Source organism: Amblyomma americanum, chromosome 8 (genome assembly GCF_052857255.1).
Source record: "Amblyomma americanum isolate KBUSLIRL-KWMA chromosome 8, ASM5285725v1, whole genome shotgun sequence".
Classification (NCBI taxonomy): Eukaryota; Metazoa; Arthropoda; class Arachnida; order Ixodida; family Ixodidae; genus Amblyomma; species Amblyomma americanum.
The window spans coordinates 7,557,019-7,573,723 of record NC_135504.1 but is presented as its reverse complement, the minus strand read 5'-3'; the positions used below and the strand labels follow the sequence as shown (position 1 = coordinate 7,573,723).

Below are 16,705 nucleotides of genomic sequence, written 5' to 3'. Positions count from 1 at the left end.
GCACACCGCAAAAGAGCCGGACTGGCGTCCACCTTGCGTGGTCAAGAGGCCCCCTTGAATTTATGCAAAGGTAGCCAATTCGCTCGTACATGTGATTAGGAATGACTGATGAGCACGCATGTTCGATTTTTAATTGCACAGGCAGAGGTAAGATATCATTTGCAATAAATGAGAATAAGCAATTTGGATGAAATTGTTGGGCAGTTTGTAAAGCAATGCCAAATATCTGGGAATTCGACTAAACTTTCATAAAAACAATGAATGGCGAAATCTATGAAAACGAAAAGGGAAACACATTTAGCTCAAAATAGTGTTACGAGAGGTTTGCAGGGAGAAAAGTATTCGCGGATATTAACAATATTACGCACACAAAAATAGAACTTGCTGTCTCAATTATGACAATAACCCCAGCGTAGTGCAATAAATGTAAGCCACGTGCGAATTTGTTGAAGTGCATATAAACTCTGAAGTGTGCGGCCATAAATAAGGACACTAACTGCAGCTGGATTGTGTGCAATTAATGCAACATGGGTGACTGGTAGCAGCACGACTAAGCAAGACAGAGGGAAGCAGGAAAAGAATTTATATTGAATGAAGGATGAACAGACCAAGTGCCACGTGCGCCATCAATTGTTGTAGATTCATAACGCAGGCTTGTATGCAGGTAAATCTTTTGTGGAGGGCGGAGGCATCATACGTGAGGCAGGAATGGAATATCTTGCGTCGCGCACGGATACCGGACTGGGCCAGACATCCGAGCTCGGACTTCCAATTAGCCTCACTGCTGTCCGTGTCCAAGGGAGACACTAAGCCGGCATATCTGCAAGGAGAAAAAGGAAACCTTCGCCAAAGGCAACTATGAATGGAAGCGACATAACCCTGCTAACAGACGGGACGGAAGAGACTGTGTTCTTCTCTGCCGACCCGTCTGTTAGCAGCGTTCAGTTGTTTCCATCAATACGTACCAAGCCGCCCGACTAAGCCCTCTTCTTGCAACCATGGATGTCGTGAACATTCCATAGGCGTCCGAGGGTCACCCTCTGCACTAACTGTACAGTCAGTACTTCGGCGCAACTCCATCTTCGACCCTCTTCAACGGCACCTGGTGTTGACACAGCCTTTGGGGGTACCGCTTTCGTCTGCAGCCATGCCAGTCTTCTCGTTTCGATAGATCGTGCTGCTGCTTATCGAAAAAGCAGAAAACTGGACGCTGCGATGCGGTGTATTAACGCGACAGCGTTAAGGGCCCCGTGTCGCAGAAAAGACGGTGTCGTCGGCGTCGGCCGTGATCGAAAAATCCCTCCTCTCCCGTCTCCTTCTCCTCGCAATGCACGCCACTGCCCCAGCAGATAGCGCGCGACGGCAGCGCCTCCCGCTCGTCTCGTTCGGGCGCAGTGGGGCCGTGCGGGCACGCAGGAGTCACGCGATGAGCGGCGAACAACGCAGCGCACATCCAAAGCGCGTTCACCACGAAGCTTGCGGCTTGCTGCTTGTTCGTTCGGCGCGGAAGCTATGCTGGCGTTCGTGGCATCGGGTTTGTCGAGAACGATGTGCCGACGAACTTCGACTGCAACTTGAGTCCCGCGCGTTTCGGCAAGGCGCCTGGCAGCGGTTCTACGTGGTTTGCCGCTCCGCGCGTCCGTTTCACCGTACGTAGCAGAGCGATTCGTTTGACGGGCAAGGCGTCGCGGCGAACTGGCGATGGCGTTCCGTGGACTCCCTGGCAGCGCTGCAAGACGCTGTCGCGTTCCACTCTTAAAGGCGAAGCTTAAGCGTCCTCCAATCATTTTCAAGCTCCCGACAATATAGCGTTTGTGGCGGGAGGCAGAGGGTGCACGAAGGGAACTTGCACGACCCGCAGCTGCCATATCGGGCCAAATGTCATTGCTTGCCGAATGCACCAGTGCCATTGGATCAAGTATGAGAATCCTGGAGTGAGTACACCTGCAAAGAAAAAAAAAGCTGACAGACACGCAAGCATATCGCAGTTGCACATACTCACCGTGGGAGCAAGTGGGCGCGACTAATGCCTACGCCGCGGAGCTGAAAAAAAAAAGTAGGAACAGCGAACTACGGACCTTGGCTGCAGCGGAAGCACGATGTGTCACAGGCCGTAGGCAAAATCCGTTCTTCGGAGTTGCTGGACGAGGCTGGCGATAATTTCCGAGCGCCGTTACGGCCCCAAACCACATGTCGCACAAGAGCATATCCGCCCCTGGGCACGACATGGTGGCTTGGTCGCTGAGCCGTTCGAACCGGGTTTTGAAGCGAAATCTTCACTACGCCAGGTTTTCAAGAGGGTAGTGTAGTTCCGTTTATGATCTTGAAAAGCTTTAGAGGTCAAACAGTGTAGCAAAGTCACGTAGGCCATGGTGGCGCATATATGCCAAACCAAGATGGTGGGCCACCCCCCAAATCTCTCAAAGGTCAAGGTCAAATTCTAGGTCAAATGTTGAAGAACTGGGACAACTTGCGATTCTGTATGACGGTGACGTCATATAAAAAGAATTTTTAGTAAACAAGCACATCAAGCATGGAGATAGATACTCTGCTTGGCAACGGTGGCGGATCCACAGTCGGTGACGTCAATGGAGAGCTGTGTATATATACCAAAGGCGAGCCGGTGGGAGTAGAAACCGGTTTTGCGATGGAGGAGGAAGAGCATCCTGCCGTGATAGCGCGCCGGAAGCGAGTCTTCAAAGTTTCAATGAGCCTTGCCGTGCCGCCGTGCCGAAGAGACAGAAGAACGTGCGACACGCGTCGAGAAACGACGGAAGATGGCTATTGAGAAGAAACAGCACAAAGTCTGTCCGGCGCTGAAGCCGACGAGAATTCGGCACCTGGCGGCAGTGGGACTCTCACCGGACAATCCGGATTGCTATATCGCCTGGACACAGGGTCGATATCATCGTTCACTCCTTGATTTCATCAAATCAACCCACCTTTTTTCATTTATCTAAGCATCTTACTCATCTCTCACTTCACAGTTTTTATGCCCTGGGGCAATAAACATTGCTTCAAAAAAAAAAGCACAAAGTACCCCAGGCGGTACGTCTAACCAGAGACGCAGAGAGGTTTATTTTGCTTCTCACCGGGCTACACCAAAGCTAAACCACAGTTAATTTTTGTTCCGTAACGTAAGTGGAAGCGGGCTCGCATATGTAAACCCCTTTAAGACAGCGAGCAAAGCGGTGCATACATGTAGTTTTCCTCACTGGCTCAATACCTACAGCTGACCTGCTTATAGTGAGCTATGCGTAGAGCTGTATGCATCGCGAATCCTAGCTCACCGCGCTTCCGTCACGAACCAGAAATCCGATGGCGATGGTCCATGAAACCTCTCCTCTACACGCCGCGTGCTGCTTGCTCACTATTCAATGCTCGCGGAAGCAGAGTCAGTGAACCTTAAATTCGCTCTAACAGCTCAAAGCAGGTTTCACGGACACGCCACGCTCGCCGCGAGGCTTAGCCTCGCGCTCACCTTCGATGCCGACGGCCTGGCTAAGAGGTGTATTCCTCGGCAGTCGTCAGTCGGTCGTGAGTGTAACGGCTCCTACGAGTCTCTGCTGGACGGTGAAGGATACAGCAACCCACTCGAAATGGGCACAAAGTCACGTCTAGAAGCACTGCCGCTTGTAGTACGGCGAAAATAAGTTCCGTGGCTAGCAGCAACGAAGAAAGAACGGCCGTCTGACAGTCGCATCTATGGTCGCATTACTGCATGCGGGTTGCTGTCGGCTACAGGACTTTTCAGGGGCGGTCTGCGCTGTCGCTCTTATCAGCGATAGAAACCATCCCCTGGACGCAGAGGCCGGGAACAGTGACAACGCACTTCGCCGTGCCGCTGCATCCATGGGCAGACGGCGCGTCGTAGCGTTTCCCGGAGACAGACTTTTTTCTTTTTGCATTCGTTGTCTGCCTCAGGCCCGTCTAGATGAAGTGATATCAAGACTGCTTTAGACGCGCAAGTTTCGCCGTGCATGCGCGTATGACACAGCTTGGCCGACGTTTCCCGCGTTCCTTTTATCTTCTACACTTCAAACAAGCCCACTGAAAGGAGAGGAATAATTTTCGCATCCTTTCGTTTTAGTTCAGAAACCCAATGGGCTTTAACTTCCAAAGATTGAACGAAGAGCCTTCCAACCTCCAAACCTTAACAGGGGACAGTTGTGCATGATGCATCCATACGGCGTGTCACTGTAGGCTCGATTTTACTGATTTCTTCTTTAGCGGCTGTTAGCTATTCGTGCGTTCCTCGCATTTCCTTGCTTGATTGTTCCTGCTAACATTAACATCTATGCTACGGGTTCACCGTCCTAAACGACGGTGAGTGGCTCCTTGCCTCGGCTGTCTGCAACGGGTAGCAATCTCCGAGCTTCAAGCCGGCGAGCAGAAAAAGAATGTCTCACCCCTGAGCTCGCGGGGATATCTATACCTTCTCCGGCTAAGAAGACATGGAGACGATGGCGGATACATCGAGGTCGCGAACAGACTTCCAAAAAGGAAGCTCCGCAGGGTTTCGAGGACGCACAGGCCTTAAGTCGCCGAGCGTCCCAGCAGTATACCACCTGCAGAGGGGAGGCATTTTCATACCGCTTATTTAGGCCATTGCCGCGGTTTCAGAAGACTTGAATCCCTTCAACAGGCAAACTTACAGCCTCCTCTGAACAGCTGGTTCCTAGGGAAATTAAGCAGGTCCGCTTCAACGCCATGGGAGCTGCCCTCTCTGTTGATGTGTCGAGCCGGGCAACTCTGAACACCCTGAAGGCCCTATCGAGCTTCAGCAGTATATGGGGGCCTATTTTTCGCCGACAGAAGTATACGGTGACTTACCGAAGTTGCTGTAATCTAGTGTGCGCCTCACTGACATTCGCCACCTTAGAGAATCGAAGTGAGTGAAGGTCTTGCTTGAAGAGAAGAAATTGCCGCCGCGTGTAAAGTTAGAACTTGAGAGGCACCTTACCCTCCCATATGTGCCTATACTCCGTTTCACACATTAGGTGCAACGGTGTGAAAGGTACGGAAGCTGTCCGGACGGGAAAATATAAAGGGAGGCGTTTACTACGTGCTTGTTCTGTGCCTTAGTGGTCTATACGGCACGAGAAAGCGATAGCGTGTTGTCAGCAAGAACAGTGCATGTAATCAAAATCATGACAGATGTGTCATGTGGTAAGCCTACAGGCAAAACATTTACTATTATTCGCTCACCACAAATAACGCACTACTTTTTGGTCGCGGATGCAGGCAGCGCAAACAAGAGCGCTAACTTTTGACAGCGTTGCGCACGACGTTTGAAGCGGAGTATACGGCTTTTGCAATGCCGCAAATGTCAGAGCGCCGTTGCGGCCACGGCTACGGCTTGGGCGTGCAGCGTGTAGAGTGCTTTTCGATATGTAGAAAGCAATGCTTTTGTTCTCCTCATGTCCACAAATATGGATGACTTGAAACAGCGAAAAAAAAACTGTGAACTCTGTGAACCGTGATGCGCTGAAACGCATTCGGGAGGAACCCTCACGTCGCCTTGATGTGGCCCGGGCTGCAGGGGCTGACCACACTGAACACTTGTAGGACAGTAAATATAGTCTGAATATCAGCAGAATATGTGCCACTTGGTCGGAATTGTGCGGTTCTCTTTGCTAATAAAAGGGACCTTCATGAAATAGATTAAATCTTTCGGAATAACTCTGTACTTCGCTGTGCAGGCGCTTATTTCATGAATAACCATATCTAACGCACATGTCCAACATTCTTGGACAATGATTTTGAATATTAGAAAACTGTAAGGTACTCTTATGGAAATATTAAATCTAATGGTCCATTGTTCCGATGTGCAGCAAAATATTGCTTTTAAACGTTTTCCATCGATCGCATCAAGCAGTTAAGACTGCCATAGAAAATAAATGGGAAATGCTTTTGACGATAGCAAAAACGTTAATCCCAAAAAAAATGCAAGCCTGCCGACAGGAGATCTGCGGATGTATTGATTGTTGTAGTGAAATTTTACAATATATAAAAATTGCGTTCATAATCTCTTTGCCCTTCAAAACTGCTTTTCTCCAGAATTGTTGGGTATATCCTTGGCAATCTCAAATGCATTAGTTAACCGTTTAAGGTTTGGTTTACATTTTATGGAGGTTTAACGTCCCAAAGTAACTCAGGCTATGAGCGACGCCGTAGCGGATGGCTCCGGAAATCTCGATCACCTGGGGTCCTTTAATGTACACTGATATCGCACAATACACGGGTCTCTAGAATTTCGCCTCCATCAAAGTTAGACCGCCGCGGCCGGGACCGAGCCTGCGTTTTTTGGGTCAGCAGCCGAGCACCATAACCACTGAACCACCCCGGCGGCTAGTTAACAGTTTAAGGGCCCTCTTTAAGTCAGAGAATTGTTTACGCAGCAAAACTGAGGTTGATTGGTCGTCAGACACGTCACACCTTGCAGAACTCTACCAGCGGATGAGAGCTTCGCGGTAATCGTTTGGCTAGTTTAGTCCCAAGTTCGCATCACTTACGCAATCCAGGGGTGCGCACAGCCCGTCAGACGCGCGCCTCGCCGAAATGGACATTGCGAAACCTTTGCGTCCTCAACGAAAGAATGTCATTTATCTTCCAAGAGAACGCGGGGCACCACTTGCGTAAGGCGCGGCGCTCACAGCTCGAGATTTAGTGTCAATTTATTCACGAAGCCTCTTCAGAGCGCAGTGCCATGAGGAAGCTCTGAAGAGGCTTCGTGAGAGGCGCGGAGGCTACCTATCGGCGCCTGTCTAGAGCTTTTCTGGGCACCATTATTAATGATGCTGATTTATTATCGCTGTTGAAAATGATAATCACCATCATCGACAACCCCCATCACGTCCACTACAGTGTGAAAATTCTTGACGTATGCTTCCGTTTGCTATGTGAATATCCAAACGACGTTACCTCATATTCTTTTCTATATATTAAGTAGTATTCTGGGGCCATCTGAAATTGAAATTGGTTTAGGGGGAAAGGAAATGGCGCAGTATCTGTCTCACATACCGCCGACACCTGAACCGCGCCGTAAGGGAATGGATAAGAGAGGGAGTGAAAGAAGAAAGGAAGAATTAGGTGCCGTAGTGGAGGGCTCCGGAATAATTTCGACCTCCTGGGGATGTTAAACGTGCACTGACATCGCACAGCACACGGGCGCCTTAGCGTTTTTCCTCCATAAAAACGCAGCCGTCGCGGTCGGATTCGAATCCGGGTACTTCGGGTCAGTAGCCGACCGTCCTGCAGTTTTTTTTTTCTGGGTTAATTTTTCTCTATCATTTCTGGCTGCCGCCGATGACGTCAGATATGACAGATAAGAAGCAACGTCATTCGTCGGCTTTGATGTCGAAGGCGTGGCCGACCAACAGGAATAAGATGAATAATTAGAAAAATAGCATTTTTAAAGTGCGGCCCCAGTTGAGTATGCTTCCCACGAAACAGGAACGAAGCATTATAATTGGCATTCTCATTGGGTCTGGGCACTGCGCAGGAAATCCCACAGGTGCGTTAGCTTGAATAACTGATGGAATGCATATTATGACATAAATGGTCTCAATAAAGTTCGCCATGTTATCTTAGTTTCTTACATCCATACCTAATTTAACACCTATTTCACAGTCTATTCTGTGCTGTCTTTCCATACATTAGCCCCATCTTGGTCAAATGATTTCGTCCATATGTTGTCATTTGGAAGGAAAAGAATAGAATGGACGTTTCGGGGCCCATACGAGCTATATACTTGCTCAGATTTTGAACAAAGAACCACTATGGGCTCCTAAACGCCAATTCCCTTCTCTTTGATTCGATGACTGATTGCATTTCATTGTTTCGATCATGATGCCTGGCCAGATTAAATTTCGCCCAACTTTTCCCCATGAGCCTCCAGCTCCTCGCCCATTCTCCAGAAGCTAATCTTTTCTCTCCAGATGTCTTCTGAGCGTCCTCCAGCACCGCCTTCTTCTAATGAATGCTGCCGATTTCTCTTGCCGTAACTGAATATACGGACCCTTCGTGAAGTTTCCAAGCCTTTTTCGTCATGAGTTTTCCAGGAGCAAAATCTGCTCCTAGACAACTCTTGACGCGCGCCATAGTAAACGACGCCTTTGTGCGAGTTTGCGGCGTTCTCTTTGAGCGTCTCCTTCGCGAAGCGGCCTCGTGGACTCCAAGGCAGTGCTGCTCTTTAACGAAGTAGGCTTTACTCCGGTTTCAAAATGGCTTAAAAGTGAAGAACGCGCCGGCGCGCGTTGGCGGACGGGCAGTATCTCGGGTGGCACTGCAGACGGGCGAGTCCACTATAACGAGGGTAGTTTAGCTGAACAGCTAGGGACGGGTTGCGGCTAGCAGGGAGATGGAAGTTACGGAGGGCGTGCTTTTAATGCGGAGAGGCTGGCAAAACTTAATTGCGCATAGGCGTAGGGGATTAAGGCAATTTAGCTAGCGTGCCGCAGGCCGTGGAGACCTTTGGCGACGGCGGCCCATTCGACGGCCTTGGACTGAATGTGGGGGTCGAAAGCATTGCTTTTTTTTTCTTTTTCGTGTTACGTGATAGCGTACGTAGCTCGTTCGGCCGAAAAGCCGCCGGCGTAGTTGGCATCGCGAGTCGGAAGACAAAAATTGAAAGAGTGGTTTTTGAAGAAAGGAAATGGCGCAGCAATTCTCACATATGTCGGTGGACTCCGTTACCACACCGTAAGGAAAGGTAGGAAGGTGGGAGTGATAGAAGGAAGGGTTCAGGCTAGGTACACAAAATGGACCAAATGCTAATTGTTGGTAATTGGCGACATACCAATTTTTTCAAATTTTAGCAGAATTAACAAATTTTATTTTTTTATACTGGCTTTTGAATATTGGTACATTATCTAGCAGAATGCACTCTGATTCCTGCATAACTGCTGCGTTAAAGGGTCAATAACTTAGCCCTTAGTGCTACTTCGATGTGCCAAAATCAGTCACTATTTTTTTAGGCTACGGAGTCGATCCAAACAATCTCCATGTTTTATTTTTCTTTCAATGTTCAGACCTACGCAACACTGCACAAGATTGCATGACGTCATAAACCGCGATGAAGCAATGGAGAATATCTTCAATGACGCGGAAAACAAAAAAAAAACAAAAAACAGGCACCGGTGATCGCTTCTTCCAGCTAGCTCTTTTTTGTTTGTTTGTCTTGTTTAGTTTTCACTTGATAAGGTTGAGTGTACAGGAGTCTCTGCGTGTTACTAGGACTTTCGTGGTAATGTGTTCCACCGGACCGCGGCGGTTTCGCGACTGCCTTTTTTTTTTTCTCTGCGGGAACTCCCGACGCGCCTTCCTATAATATTTCCCTCGGTTCCCTCCTCGACGTCGCAGCCGATAAGTGACCAGCAGTCATTACTGGCATGATTAATGGAAACGGCGTTGTTCTGGGAATAAAGCCGCAGGAGGTCTGCGGTGGCAAGGCGTATAAATAAAGATCACGACCCCTGCCATCCGAGAGTGCATATAGAGTCTCGGCGCCGCCGTTCAAGGATGTTGTCCCGCGCAATTTCCGCTTCCCAGAGCCCTTCGCGGAAACCCTGACCAAAGTGGTTTTGCAAGTCTGTGCGGGATGGTTTTTGATCGCATCCTCCGCGCCGTTCATTCGTCGTTGTCCACAACGAGATCTGCTGTGTACAGGGGTACACACTAAGCTATAAAGAACTGAAGGTGCTACGAGGGTTATACCCAGCTTACATATGTAAAGGGCAAGAATGCTTTCCACTCGAGATAGAAAGGACTAAAGGCGCTAAAAGGGTCATATCCCTCGTACATATGAGAAGGACAAAAATGTCTTCGGCTGATATACCAAAGAGGACTGAATGTGCTGCATGGGTTATACCCCTCATACATATGCGAAGGGCAAGAATGCTTTCCGCCCACATATAAGAGCGGTACAGTTGCTTGTAGTACCTTGTATATACGCCTTTGTACCACTGCCATCCTCGTAGGCAACGCCGAAGGGACAGCGTAGAGGCTCTGACCGAAACCATTCCGCACTGACAAGGTTTGCGCGAAAGGTGATGGTAAGCAGAAACCACGCGATACAATATTCTTCAACGGCGACGCCGAAACCTACTTACATGTGTTCTGGAATTATTCATCCCGCGCACATGCTTTTCGGTTTGGCTTGTCCATTCTGCTGCTGTTTCCGGCCTCATGTTTTTGTAGTTCCCTCTTCCCGCCTTTAAAAGCTACGCTCAAAGCTATTTCCATTTTCAATTAAGCGCCAGTCCCGTCCGCATTTTCCGGTTGTTCCGTCTTATTTGCGCTGCTATAGCCAGTATGAACGCCACCGAGTCAGCGCGAAAACATAAAGCTGAAATTAACTTGTAAACAGCAGCGCACACAAGGCACAAGATGAAAAGAGTAGAAGAAGGCATTCATACGACTAGGCTAACAACTATGTTTTTGATAAGCATAAAACATATATGTCCTTGCCGTCCTTGGCACCTGCGACAATCTTCCCCGCTTACTGCGCGCATGCTAACAAGAGAGCAAGAACAACGGCTCTTCTTCGCTCAGGTGAACAGAAGGCACTCTCGCCCACTCATCTCAGAACTTTGACATTTTACACACTTCTTGTGTTTCTCTTGTGATTTCTTTCCCTGCAGTTGTGCAAAACAGTCGTCTGTTCTCCAAATACGGGACTGCATCCACAAACCTTTTAGCGCACACGTGGGCACACCGAGACAATTCTTTCTTGTCGGAATAGAAATTGCAGAAGCATGAGAAGTTCAAACGTTGAGAGATGATTGCGCCAACTTCCCTTCTATTCATTGTATAGCTGGTTTAGCTGGCTCACATTTTTTTTGTATACTGCAGCGGAGCTAAAACACAGAAAATGAAGGGGGTTTATTGAAGCTGCAGCGTTAAGGATCCCGGAAAAATCCTGATGTAAGCAAATAATTTATAAAATTCAGCAACAGGACAAAGAATGTTGGGATTGACGCCAAATTTCTCGGGGAGGTTCCTGCAACCAAAATAAAATAATTGAGTTTAAAAAATTGCATTAATTTTTATTTGGTTCGAAAACAAACCCAAGACCTTCCGATAGTGAGACGGGATGCGACCTCGTTGGTTAAATCTGAACAGAGGTGCACCTAGTGAGTGTGCTGTGGTCTTGGACTTAGTATACTGTTCTGAGTAATATTGAGCATGCTAATTAGGAATTCGGTCGTTGTGCGAGTGTCGCGTAGGCGGTGCGAACGACGATGCGTTCTACAATTAAAGATGAAGCTTAGCGTCTCCCAACGTTTTCTTCTTTCCTGCAACATAGAAAAAGAAAGTGCTAGGCTATGCTTGCTGTAGTGATTTATACAATGTCCCTTTTTCACCCTCATGACATGCATGATGCATAAAAACAATTTATGGCAATAAAGACATTTGCTAATTAGCGCTGGTGGTCGCGCTCTTCTCTTCTTTCGTCGTTGCGTCTTTATGTCTGCTGCTATTCGACGAGTATGTCGAACCAACTATCCAAGCTATAAGTGCAAAACATTATGCAACTTGTCAGAGGCTCAGATAATGCGTGTACACCGAATAAATAAAGAATTGTACGTGGGCACACAACTACTATAGCTGAACGGGCAAGCGGCTGGCTCTTAACGACCCTGAGTAGAAGTATGTCTAGCCAGCCGAACCAACCTTGCGTAACGAAGTGGATGTTCCTTAGTGGGTTGAATCTCCACTGGATTTTGGAGCAGAACGAACAGGCGTCGACGGGTAACATGAATTACCTTGGTTTATTAGAGTATTGCGATATGAGATATTATTTGACCGAAGTAAAAATAGACATAATATGGAACTGAAAAAAAAAGGTCATAAACGACTCGTGATATCTTTGGAGGCGAAAGTCACTAGCAGCATAACACTGCTGGCGTTCTCTCTTGTTTCTCCAAATCCTCCGCTTAAACAACGTTCGGGGACCCTTTTCTAGACCGACCAAAAAACTCACAGAACGCTTACGACTGTGTAACGCTAGGTTCAGCGATAGCTGTTTAGGTGTTCAGTTTAGATGTTTAGTCACGTGACCACTCGTGTAGTGGTCACCGGCGCAACCGGTGGGTGCTAGCTCACTCACCGGTTACGCCGACGACGGCGGACGACTACGACGCGAAAGCCAGAGACGGACGCCTAACAGCTATCGCTGTAAATGTAGTTTGTTGGCCGCGGTGGCTCAGTGGTTAGAGCGCTCGGCTACTGATCCGGAGTACCCGGATTCGAACCCGACCGCAGCGGCTGCGTTTTTATGGAGGCAAAACGCTAAGGCGCCCGTGTGCTGTGCGATGTCAGTGCACGTTAAAGATGGTCCCAGGTGGTCGAAATTATTCCGGAGCCCTCCACTACGGCACCTCTTTCTTCCTTCCTTCTTTGACTCCCTCCTTTATTCCTTCCCTTGCGGCGCGGTTCAGGTGTCCAACGATATATGAGACAGATACTGCGCCATTTCCTTTCCCCAAAAACCAATTATTATGGGACTAATCAACTAGTTTGGATTTGAATTTTAGAGGCAAATCGGAGTCCATCGTTAGTTTGCCGTGTGTAACGGAGGTAATGGTGCAAAGCGCTGCCGAAGACTTACTAAGTCTTGAGTTGAGGTGACATGTGCTGCTGTTTACGACAGCGGAAATACAAAGGGGCTCCCAGCGGCTGCAAACACCCATGATGAGGAAAGCAACGCGTCGCGCAACCGGTCCCCCCTTTGATGCTAATTGGAAGCAGCCGCATGGCCTCAGCGAGGCAGCCCACAAAGCTAAGCTGACGACGACAACCCTACAGCTCATGAGCGCGTCGTTTCTTTAAGGAACAGCAGAGGGCGCGCCGGAGGCAAAAAAGGCTTTTCGCGCCCCTTGGGTCAGCGCAAACCGCTTTCTTCCATCATGTTCTCCACTCGGGAATCGAAGGTCGTCTCGGCCGTTCGTTTAGAAAACAGCAAACTTAACACGCTGCGCAGCAATATTCGAGAGCCCGCTTCGGGACACTGAAACAAAAACCAGCACCGTTTTCCTTTCTGACAATTTGTCCGCGTAGGCGCTTTCTGCTTAACGGCTAAATCTCCGGCAAAACATGATCAGTGAATTAGGCCGGCAGAGCAGTAGTGTGGGTCTAAAAATTAATACCCAAAGTAATGTTCAACAGTGTCGGAAGGAAACAGCAGTTTACAGTTGGTGGCGAGGTGCTGGCACTGGTAAAGGAATACGTATTAGGGCAGGTAATAGATGTTTTTAGCATACCGTAGACGTATTAGCGGAGACATATACCGGTTTACCGGACCCCTCCAGCGCATGCGCAGTGGCATTTTTGGGGTGAGGTGTAGCCACTGCGCGTGCGCAGCCGGCGTCCGGTAAACCGGTATACGTCTCCGGAAGTACATCTCCGGTATGCTAAAAACGTTTAATAGACGTTTTTAGCTTACCGGAGACGTACTAGCGGAGACGAATGCCGGTTTACCGGACCCTCCTGCGCACGCGCCAGTGGCTCCCCCTGGCCCCAACAGTGCCACTGCGCATGCGCAAGAGGGGCCCGGTAAACCGGTATACGTCTACGCTAGTACGTCTCCGGTAAGCTAAACACGCCTGATGATCACAGGTCCAAACCATGAGAGCGAAATAACTAGAAGAATAAGAATGAGGTGAAGCACATTTAGCAGGTTCTTTCAGATCATGAATAGCAGTTTATCAATATCCCTCAAGAGAAAAGTACATAACAGCTGTATCTTACCGGTACTCACCTACGGGGCAGAAACGTCGAGGTTCAGCTTAAGTTAAGGACAATGCAGCGAGCCATGCAAAGAAAAGTGATAGGTGTAACGTTGAGACTATGAGCGGGCAGAGTGGGTGAGAAAACAAACATGGGTTAATGACATCCTAGTCGATTGATTGATTGAAAACATCTTTATTTACTGAATATTCGTAGAACTTGTGGGTGGGCCGCCTAGTCCTGTAGTCCACTGGTTATTGCTGCTGCGCTGGCCCTCCCTATTAGCCAGTGGTGACGGCAAGGATCATCGCTGAGTAGAATAGCCTCCCACTGCTTCTCTGAGGGGTTTGGAATGGGGTCAACTATGGCATTCAATTGGCATGCGCACACCATGTGGTAGAGGTTAGCTGCCTCTCCACAGTGTGGGCACTGCGGAGAGTACGGTGTAGGGTACCACTGGTGTAACATAGCTGGCGTTGGGTATGTGTTGGTTTGTAGTCTCCTAAGGGTGTTCTCTTCTAACTTATTGAAGGATCTATGTGGTGTTGAGTACTCCTTCCTGGATGTTCTGTGTGGCGCGAGATTGTCAGCATACACTCTAAAGGTATTAGGGCGCAGCACCCTTCATGGTCATCAGGGGGAGACGTCCAGTATAGAAGAGCTCGGGCATGCCTGCGAGCGGCTTCGTTTCCTCCTGGTACTTCTAGGTGTCCGTGAAACCAGATGACTGAGGCTTGGCTGGGTGGATGCTTAATCAGCAAGGGCAACCTTGAGCTGTGGATTAATCCGTTATTGAAGTTGCGACAGGCGTTCTGGGAATCAGTGAGCACAACGGCGTTGGGGTTAGATGCCACAGCTAAATGCAATAGCTGCGTCCTCTGCGTTAGTGGGGTTGGATGTTCTCATCGAGGTGCAGTTCACCATCGATCCTGAAGCCGTTGAGACCACAATAGTCATCACTCCATTCTTTGGTGCTGCGGCGTTCACGTAAAGGGTGTTAGGTTGCTGATCCCTTTTCTTCTGCAGGGCTTCCCCTCTTGCTCTTCTCCTTTCGATGTTATATGCGGGATGCATGTTCCGCGGACTGAGGTACACGTTGATGCATCTCCTCACATCCCGTGGTACCTATTCCCTTTGGTCTATCGTATAGGGCAGATTAAAATGGATCTTTTTGAGCAGATCTCTGCCTCGATTTGTGAGTGCGAGCCTATTGAGTTCCTAGTTTAAATGAAGCGGAAGAAATGGGCCTGGGCAGGGCATGTAATGCGAAGGCAAGATAACCGCTGGTCCTTATGGGTAACACTGGATTCCAAGAGAAGGCAAGTGTAGCAGGGGGTGGCAGAAAGTTAGGTGAGCAGATGAGATTAAGAAGTTTACTGGAATTGATGGTTTTTATGGTTTATGGGGGGTTTAACGTCCCAAAGCGACTCAGACTATGAGGGAGCCGTAGTGAAGGTCTCCGGAAATTTCGACCACCTGGGGTTCTTTAACGTGCACTGACATCGCACAGTACACGGTCCTCTACAATCTCGCCTCCATCGAAATTCGAGCGCCGCGGCCGGGATCGAACCCGCGTCTTTCGGGCCAGCAGCCGAGCGCCGTAACCACTCAGCCACCGCGGCGGCCCTTGGAATTGAGTGGCCGCAGCTGGCAGAGGACAGGGTTAATTGCAGAGGTAGGATAGAGACCTTCGTCCTGTAGTAGCCGTAGTCAGATTGCTGCTGCTGATGATTCTGATGCGAAAGCGTTAGCGTTCACGTCAGAAGCAGAATCCGTCGTCCGAAGTCGCAAATTCGCTTACTTGTCGAGAGATGTCACGTGACCTTGTGGTGTCATCACAACCTGCCAAACAATGCAGGTGGCATCCTGGCCTCCGGATTTTGAGCGGCCACCGTGGCGATTAAATTGGTGGCTGGTGCAATTGATGAAGATACAGAAGAAGACTACTCGAAAGGAATGAATGTATGTGAATTAAATACTTGAGTTCAATAAAGAATGCAAAAAAAAACGAAATCAAAATTACAAAAAAAATGGTAGGGGTTTAACGCATTCCTTTTACGACGCGATAGCTTTAGTGGGTCAATGTCCATATATGCAGAATTGGTCGTTCCCTACTTAACATTCATAGATCGCGGCGAGTCCTCGTAACACTACCGGTAGTGGTAGTGGTGTTGAATAAAGCCTTTATTGAATAAAGGGGTGAGGCTCTTTAAAGCTTTAAAGAGCCCCGCTGTGGGTGGAGTCCTTAATCCGGGACCCCCTTGGTCGAACCCGCAGCTTAGCCCTCTTGACCAATGCCTTTTGGGCCACTACCGGCGCAGTGGTGCAACGGTTAAGCGATGCGCCACTGCACTGAAAATGAGAACTGGTTTTGGGGGAAAGAAAATGACGCAGTATCCGTCTCACATATCGACAGACACCTGAACAGCGCCGGAATTAAGGGGAGGGATAAAGGAGGTACTGAGAAGTAAGGAAGAAAGAGGCGCCGTAGTGGAGGGCTTCGGAATAATTTCGACCACCTCGGGATCTTTAACGTGCACGGACATCGCACAGCACTCGGGCGCCTTAGCGTTTCTATGCCTCCATCGAAACGCGGCCGTCGCGGTGGGGTCGAACCCGGGTTCTCCGGATCAGTAGCCGAGCGCCCTAGCCACTGAGCCACCGCGGAGGGTATCCACTGCACAGGCAGGTGGCTGTTTCTGTCACAGCCAGTGGTAGGAATTGTGCTACCTATTTTGCTCCTCCCGAGCAACCTCTCGCGACCAATAATTAATTTGACCTGCCTCGGTGGTTAGTTTGCTCACAATCCGGTGAGCAGGTTGTGATGACGCCACAAGATTACGTGACCTCCTGCAGTGGCCGTAGTTAGGCCGATGATGATGAAGGTAAGGGGAACCTTTGTCCACAGCCTTCGGGACCTTTTGGTGCGTAGAAGTGCCTTTAGGACTTCAAATTATGGCCGAGAAGCAACCCC

The 16,705-nt window shown here is 49.0% G+C and overlaps 1 protein-coding gene across 1 annotated transcript in view; it reads left to right on the top strand.

The window, feature by feature from the left end:
• The window catches only part of LOC144101690 (uncharacterized), a 56,327-nt gene that overhangs the window by 24,438 nt on the left and 15,184 nt on the right, over positions 1-16,705 (top strand). The window lies entirely within an intron of this gene.